Source organism: Triticum aestivum, chromosome 5B (assembly GCF_018294505.1).
Source record: "Triticum aestivum cultivar Chinese Spring chromosome 5B, IWGSC CS RefSeq v2.1, whole genome shotgun sequence".
In the NCBI taxonomy this organism is placed as follows: Eukaryota; Viridiplantae; Streptophyta; class Magnoliopsida; order Poales; family Poaceae; genus Triticum; species Triticum aestivum.
Genome location: NC_057807.1, coordinates 94,857,419 through 94,866,609, shown reverse-complemented (window position 1 = coordinate 94,866,609; position 9,191 = coordinate 94,857,419).

Sequence of the window (9,191 nt, the reverse complement as noted above, 5' to 3'; positions counted from 1 at the left end):
TTCGACGGCTTGTTTGCTAGCGACGGAGTAGCCGGGGAAGTATTCTTCACAAAGAAGAAAGAAACAGAACAAGTCAGAAGACAAACCGGGTTACAAAGATAAGCAAGGAAGTGAAGAAGAAGAAGGCCTACTGTCAATCAAGTCCTCGACCCGGCTGTAGCCTTTGCTCAGAGCCAGCCTCGCCTCGGCCCAGCTCGCCGCCTCGGTCTCGTACTCGGCTTTGAGGGCGGCCTCGCTGTCCTGCGCTGCCTTCAAGGCCACCTTATGGATCGTCTCCTGGAAGGCCAGTTTCTTGGACAGACGATCACGCTCCTAAACCAAGGCATTGAACTCACCCTCCTTGGTCCGAAGGGCGGTCTGGGCCACGCCGAGCTGCTGCCTTAAGTCGGCGTTGGCTCCTGCCAATATGAAGAAGAAATTAAGAAAGAAGTCGGCAAGAAAGATCCGACCCGACTGCTCAGCAGTCGGCCCGAATCTCGGGGACTACACCTAGTGGGCGCGCTGACGCGCCCCCACATGAGATAAAAAGACAAAGCACTCACGCCGGCTCTCCATCAGATCAGCAGCCTTCTGGTTCATCTCCCGGGCCTGGGAGTTGTAGGTGGCGGCTTGGAGGTTGTGATAATCCTGTAAACAGGATGAAGATACGAGCAAGAGCTAGTCGTTAAAACAAAGTCTTCTGAGAAGTTCCAAGTCGCCTGCTCAGCAGCCGACTTCGAACTCAGGGACTACACCCAGTGGGTGCGCTGACGCGCCCCCACGGAAGAAATCAAGAGCAAGAAAACTCACTCGAATGACCGACCGCGTCGTGAGAAACTCCTGGGTGCACTGCTTCAGCGCGGTAGCCTGGGCCTGAAGCCGGCTACAGACATCCTGCGCTGCCAGATTCAGCGCGGCTGTCCCGCCGCCCGGCATCCACCCTGGCAAGCTGACGCTGGCCGTCTCCATGTCGTGCGACAACGAGCTGGAGCCGGCGGCCCTCTGCGGATCCGGATCTGAAGCCGCCCTCCCCGCGCGCCGACGAGTCGGCGACAAGATAACAAGATCCACCCTCCCAGTCGGCTCGTCTCTAGCCGGCTGCGTGGGCAGCACCTCGGGACTGCCGCCTTGGCCCATTCCGGCTGAAGGAGGCGGCACCACCTCTCCCTCCAGGACGACTACGTCGCCCCCCTCCCTCTCCGTCGTCGGTGGGTCGCGGCTGGTTTCCTTCGGCAGGGGCACCGGGATTTTGGGGGCCACGACGCGAAGGGGGATGACGAGTTGCGGAGGCTGGCTACACAGGGCCTCCGCCGCCCTCTCTGCGGCCTCGGCCTCTGCCTGGGCCTTGGCCGCCGCATCGGCCCGCGTCTCGGCCGACTCCGCCGCCGTCTCCTGAGCTGCCTCCGTGGCGGCTGCCCTCCGCTCCTCCACCTCCCGCTCCTCCCGTGCCTCCCGCGTGTTCCGCTCCGTCGCTGCTTGGAACTCAGCGTGAGGGTCTACGCGGCGGGAGCTCGCTAATCCTCCGGCCCCGCCGACTATGGAGGTGGCGGTAGTCCGCTCAAGAGAGAGCGGAGCCCTAGTTGATAAAACAAGAAAGACTTAGAAGATCACCGACTGAAGAAAAGAGAGAAAGGCAAGTAAGAATCAATGCTTACGCCGAAACCGCTTGCGGTTACTTCACCACCTTGCGAATACAGGCCGCCTTCGCGACCGCCTCTCCCCGCTTGGTCGCCGCCGTGGAACCCTTGGGCTTCTTCGGCCGCCCGCCGAAGAGGGTCGGCGCTGCCCGGCGTTTCTGTGCGCCACCCCATGCAGCCGGCCCGCCGGAAGGGCCAACGCCTTGAGGGTCGGATGACGGCTGGCGGTGCGGAATGGGGTCGACCTCGTCATCGTCAGGCCAGTCCTCAAAGCCGGCGATGAACCCGGAGCCACCTGTCTCACCGCCTCCCCCCAGGACATCATCGTCAAGGGCGACCGCCCCCAGGTCTTCATCGGTAGGGTCATCCACCACGCGGTCAGGGGCGAACTCGCGTTCCGCCCCTGCGGTCCCGACCGAAGGGTGAAGGAGGGGGTTCTGATTAAAAAATCAAGCCGACTGGTCAGAGGCCGGCCAGAGAGAACTCGGCAACAAGAAAAAAGGAGAGGAAAGAGAGCTTACCACAGGCGGGGGGTTGGCGCGAGAGTACGACTCCTTGCCATACTGCCACTCCTCGGTGAGCTTGCAGTTGGCGATGTAGTTCACCATGTAAGATACCTCGTCATGAGGCATCTCCCTGGTACTCAGCCGACTTGGGTCGAAGCGGCCGCTCATCTGGCAGATCAGATGAGGGCGGCCCTGAAGCGGGAGTACCCGGCGCTCGACAAAGGCGGCTATCAAGTCGGGCCCAGTCAGGCGCTCCAACTGGATCAGCACCCGAAGCCAGGCGACGGCACCAGCTCCAGCCGGCGTCAGCGACCTGGCCCGGAAGGACCATGAGGGCTGCCTCCCAGGCGGCGGGTCAGCTACGTAAGCCGGCAAGTTGACGTAGTCGCCCTGCGGAGCGACGGTCTTCACATAAAAATAGGAGTTCTGCCAGAGCTTCACCAACTAGATCAGCGCGATAGGCGGGAACGGGTTGTCGGCGGTGGATCTCCGGATGGCGATGAAGGCGCCGCATGGAGCCGGCATGCCTGCGACGACCGTGTCGAGCTTGGATTGGAAAAAAAACCCAGAGTTTGATGGTGGGGAGGACGCCGAGGAAGCCTTCGCACAGAGTGATGAAGGCCGACAGCAGCACCACCGTGTTGGGAGTGAGGTGGTGCGGCTGAAGATGGTAGAAATCAAGAAACGAGTGGAAGAAGCCGCTCGCGGGAAGAACCACGCCGTGCAGGCAGTGCGAGTAGAAGATCACTTGCTCTCCCTCCTCCGGCACCGGCGAAACCTCCCTCGCCAGCGCAAGGTGGACCCGCACGAGATCCTCGCCCGGCGACCGCCGCGTCTTGCGGAGGAAGTCGATGTGGTCGTCGCGGATGCTGGAGCCGTCCCAAGAGCTCGACGTCGGAGCCATGGCGATGCAAGGGCGATGGAGAGCGCGGCAACACGGAACACGCGAAGCGGCGGCGGCAAGATCGTGGCGCGCTAAGGGAAGTGGCGGAACGATGGCGCCGCGGGGAGCCGCTGCGGCAATGGAGAGAAGGGAGAAGGTAGTGGCGGAGCGAGGGCGGGCGTGCGAAAGACTGCCGCTTCCCCTCCCCGCCCCTACTTATAGCCTCGTGCAGCGAAGCCGAGGAGGCAAGGCTTGGGGCGTGGGATTAACTGTGCCCACTCCCCCATGTCCCGCAATAATCGTGCCTTTACAACGTGTGGGAACCGCCGTCGGAAGACGTGCGGTCGTTTTGGGCTGCAGAAGATCCGCGCGCGGGCCGAGGTGTGAAAGTGGCGGGGCTCAGCCTGCGGCGGCGTCCCGTCATGCGCGTGGGCTAACGGGCCCTTCTAGCCGAAGGGTGCCACGTGGCGCGCGGGTGGCGGGCGGCCAGGCCGCCGCTTGGCTAGTGCGCCAGCTGGTTCCCGCCTTCGGATTTCAAGGATACTTCATCGAGAAGGCACGCATAGGAGAACCTGGCTCCTAGCTGCCGGCTCTTCGGGGTAGGAAGCTAGCTGAGTTTCTCGATTCCCCTTTCAACCACGAAGCCCAACCAGCTTCGGGGACTACTGTCGGAGTAAATGACTACGGGTAGCCTAATCGGCCCCCTTAGGCCATTAGAAAAAACAACGGGCCGACCGAGCCTTAAAGCACACAAGACGTGGGGCCGCCTTCCTCTGGCCGGCTATCTCACTGGCCGGCTACCGGAGGGCGGCCCGGCCCTAAACTCTCTTGGGGGTCGCCATGATAGGGCCGACTCCAAGAAGCCGGCCACGGAAAGATCGGCTCCGACAAGACGGCCCAAGAGAACCGACTCCAAGAGGTCGGCCCCAGGCAGGCGGCCAGGGGTCATGCCCTAAAAGTCTGCACCCCTCATAACGATGATGGGATGGGGCGTGGCAATAGTGGACCCTGCCACCCACGAATCCCGGAGCTCACATGGCTACAGTGCATCGTACGGGACAGCCATCACCCGTCCGGCGTGGCACTGTTGCCATGATGATCCTGACGCCATCCACGACAGGCTGCCAGTATGGCCCGTAGGCGACGGGCCCCTTCGGTTAGAGAGATGCCTGAAGGCGGCCTAGCCTCCCCCCAGCCGGCCTGAGGCATGGCTGGCTTCCTATAGCCGGCTTGCCCCCATTCTCGGGGCGTGCGCACCATTAAGGAGACAGGACGAGGTAAGGCTACAGCGAGAGTCCGCAAGGCGGCTGTACTGTAGCCATGCTTACCTCGACAAAGCCCTCGTCATCAGAGGTAAGGCAACAGTAACCAGCCCCCAACAAGACCCCCAAGCGGTGGGGCCGGCCTATCGACCAATGAGCCGGCAGCCGGCGGGACGCACCAGTCGGCGGGCCCCAGCAGCCGGCGGAGAAGCCGGCGATCACAGACACTAACGGCTAGGGCCCACACCCAGCCGGATTACCATTGTACCCCCAGGGGTTAGGCCTATATAAACCCCCCGGGACACCCATGCAAAGGGTTGAGCCCATAAAGTTTTAGGCACCACTATAGGGAGAGGAGAGAGCTAGCCTTGCCCTTCTTCCTCCTTCCACCGAACAGCTCAAGGAGCCTCTTGTAGCTTCTTGTTGATCTAGTGATCATGCGGAGACCCCTCAGAGCAGGAGTAGGGGTATTATCTCCATGGAGAGCCCCCAACCTGGGTAAGATCCGCCGGCGTGCATGTCTTCGCCTCATCCCGTTTCCAGGCACCGGCGATGTCTTACTGGCTCCCACACAGATAAGCCATCCGTTGGCATATGTTGCACCTACCACCCGACACTTGGCATTGTTCTTGCGGGGATGGTTGCTTCCATGGCCAGCTGCAGGAAGGGCCAGCTGATTCTGGTTCTGAAAGCAGTTCCTGACAAGGTGACCTGGTTGACCACACTTGTAGCACAGACAATTATTGGGAGTGGGAATAGGAGCTCGGGGTGGTGGAGCTGGAAGCCTTGGCTGCTTAGATGGTGGAGGCGGCAGACGAGGTGCAACATAGGACTGCCATGGAGCAGGTGCAGTTGGATGGTACATGCTGTCGGGAATCCAGATCCTACGCTTCTGCGAGGGAGGGCCCGAAGATGAGCCCGTGTCACGGTTGCGCCTGTGAGAGCTCTGGTGTTCCTGCAGACCAGTTTTGACATTGATGGCCTTGTTCACCAAGGTGGCAAAATCAGCAAAGTCATGCACTAGCAGTGCGAGCTTGATGTTAGCTTGTAGTCCATCATGGAACTTCTCCTGTCTGTGAGCATTAGTTGCAATGTCCTCTTCAGCATAGCGGGATAAGTCCAGAAACTCTCGTTGATAAGCTTCCATGGTTTTTGTTGCCCTGGGTGAGGTTGCGGAACTCATGCTTCTTTCGGACCATGACTCCCTGAGAAATGAAGCGGGCACGGAAAGCATCTTAGAAGTATGGACAGGTGATGATTGTTCTAGGTGGTAGAGTATGCTTGTGGCTGTCCCACTGAGGGAGTCCTGGATTAAGGGGTCCTCGGACAGCCGGACTATATACTTTGGCTGGACTGTTGGACTATGAAGATACAAGATTGAAGACTTTGTCCCGTGTCCGGATGGGACTCTCCTTTGCGTGGAAGGCAAGCTTGGCAATTCGGATATGTAGATCTCCTTCTCTGTAACTGACTCTGTGTAACCCTAGCCCCCTCCGAAGTCTATATAAACTAGAGGGCTTAGTCTGTAGGACAACAGCAATCATAATCATAGGCTAGCTTCTAGGGTTTAGCCTCTACAATCTCGTGGTAGATCAACTCTTGTAATACTCATATCATCAAGATCAATCAAGCAAGAAGTAGGGTATTACCTCCATCGAGAGGGCCCGAACCTGGGTAAACATCGTGTCCCCCGCCTCCTATTACCATTAGCCTTAGACGCATAGTTCGGGACCCCCTACCCGAGATTTGCCAGTTTTGACACCGACATTGGTGCTTTCATTGAGAATTCCACTGTGTCGTCACGATAAGGCTTGATGGATCCTTCAAACGTCTTCTACGACGCGGTCCAGGGTGAGGTTTTCCTCCCCGGACAGATCTTCGTATTCGGCGGCTTCGTACTGCGGGCCAACTCGCTTGGCCATCTGGAGCAGATCGATAGCTACGCCCCTAGTCATCAGGTCAGGTTTGGAAGCTTGAACTATACTGTCGACATCCGTGGAGACTTGATCTTCGACGGATTCAAGCCCATGTCAGGTGCGCCGAACAGTCACGATGAGCGTGACTTAGATCTGCCGTCGGACAGTGTTCGGGAGATCATGCCTACGGCGACCCGGGGAATCAATCTGGAGCAAATCGTGCCATCTGAGGATGGGTGAATGGACCCTGCCAAGGAGGCCGCACACTCATCGGCGCTAGAGCCGAACACAGACTTCATCCGTAAAGATATCTGTGTCATCGGAACCTCGGACTCGTCTCCGGCCATAGGATCCGAACCGGGTACGTCCGTGCCTATCAAATCTGATTGGGCACCGGTCATGGAGTTTACCTCTGCGGATATCTTTTAGCACTCGCCCTTGGGTGACGTGCTAAATTCATTAAGGTCTCTCTCTCTATCAAGGGACTCTTGGCCGAACTATGTACGGCTGGAGTGGGAAGTGGACGATGAAGAAATTTGTTCCCCACCCACCACCCACGTAATAGCCACTGTCGATGACTTAACCAACGTGCTTGACTTCGACTCCAAAGACATCGACGGTATGGACGACAATGCAGGAGAAGAACAGCAACCACCGCCCACAGGGCGCTGGACAGCCACCTCATCACACGATATATATATGGTGGACACCCCCAAAGAAAGCAATGGTGATGAGGAAACAGAGGATAATCCCTTGGAGAAGCAATCTAGGCATCGGCGTCATAGGCGCCGCTCTAAGCCCCGCCACAGCAAAAATAACGATACCGGCACAAGAGATGATAGTAATCCGGATGGTGCCGAAGAAGAAAACAATCCTTCCTAGCCAGGCTTCGAGCAGGCCGAGCAAGAAGACGGGCAAGCTAGCCCTAAGGAACAGGCAACAGATGGAGAATCAGAGGATGATAATTACATGCCTCTCTCCGAAGATGAAGTAAGCCTTGGCGATGAAGAATTCATCGTACCTGAGGACCCTGTCGAGCAGGAGCGCTTCAAGCGCCGGCTTATAGCCACTGCAAAAAGCCTGAAGAAGAAGCAGCAGCAGCTTCAAGCTGATCAAGATCTGCTAACTGATAGATGGACCGAGGTCCTGGCAGCCGAGGAATACGGACTCGAGTGCCTAACCAAAAGTTACCCGAAGCGCAAGTTGCTACCTCAACTCGAGGAGGAGGCATTAAAGCCCACACTACCAGCGCATGACGCGGCGGACCGGCCACCTCGTGGCCGAGACAAAGCGGCGTTTCAGCCCGAAGTCCAGCCCGCACCCCAACGCCAAACAAGCAAAAACACGAAGGCCCGGGGCTCCACGCATGACCTGCAAGACAAATTGAAAAACAAAGCATGACAGTCAAGATCGATCTACGGATCACGGGGGCGCGCCCCAACGCGTGACGATGACCATCACGCCGGATATACCAATAAATCTGGCCGGACCGAATACAATGTAGCCCGGCATAGAGGCGCCGCACACCCCCAATGCTTCACTGATGAAGTAATGGATCATGAATTCCAAGAAGGGTTTAAACCCATGAACATTGAATCATATGATGGTACTACATACCCCACGGTATGGATAGAAGATTTCTTCCTCCACATTAACATGGCCCGCGGAGATGATCTACACGCCATCAAGTACCTCCCACTAAAACTCAAGGGACCGGCTCGGCATTGGCTGAATAGCTTGCCAGCAAACTCCATCGGGAGTTGGGAGAACCTGGCAGATGCATTCCTGGACAACTTCCAGGGCACTTATGTGCGACCACCGGATGTTGATGATCTAAGTCACATAACCCAACAGCCCGGAGAGTCAGCCAGGAAATTTTGGACTCGGTTCCTAACTAGAAAGAACCAAATTGTCGACTGTCCGAATGCCGAAGCCCTAGCGGCCTTTAAGCATAACATCCATGACGAGTGGCTTGCCCGACATCTCGGCCAAGAAAAGCCAAAGTCCATGGCAGCTCTGACGACACTCATGACCTGCTTCTATGCGAGCGAGGATAGCTGGTTGGCTCGTAGCAACAACACAACAAGCAATCCTGGCACATCAAAAGCCAGAAATAGCAACGACAAACCACGACGCAACAAACACAAGCGTCACAAAAACGGTGATAGAGCCGAAGACATGGCAGTAAACGCCGGATTCAGTGGCTCCAAGTCCGGTCAGCGGAAAAAACCATTCAACAAAAACAATTCGGGTTCGTCCAGTTTGGACCGCATACTCGACCGTCCATGCCAAATTCATGGCACCCCAGGAACACCAGCCAATCATACCAATAGAGAATGTTGGGTCTTCAGACAAGCCGGCAGGTCAGGTGCCAAAAACAAGGGGAAGGGGTCTCAAAGCAACGATGACGACGAGGAGCCACGATCACCGAATATAGGAGGCCAAAAGAAATTTCCCCCGCAAATCAAAACGGTGAACATGATAAACGCCACCCACATTCCCAAGCTGGAATGAACATGCACTCTTAGGGATGTCGACTTAACGGAGCCAGTCACCCCACAATACAACCTATGGCCGATCACCTTCGATCGTAAGGATCGTCCGGCCAATACCAACCAGGGCTATCCAGCTGCACTCGTCCTTGACCCAATAATTGATGGATTCCACCTCACACGAGTCCTTATGGACGGAGGCAGCAGTCTAAACCTGCTGTATCAGGACACAGTGCACAAGATGGGTATCGATCATTCGATGATCAAGCCCACTAAAAACACCTTTAAAGGTGTCATACCAGGTGTGGAGGCCAATTGTACAGGCTCCATCACTCTGGAGGTAGTCTTCGGATCACCAAACAACTACCGTACCGAAGAGTTAGTCTTTGACATCATCCCTTTTTGCAGTGACTATCAGGCACTGCTCACACGAACCACGTTCGCTCGATTCAACATGGTGCCACATTATGCCTACCGTAAGCTCAAGATGCTCGGTCCGCATGGCGTCATCACGAT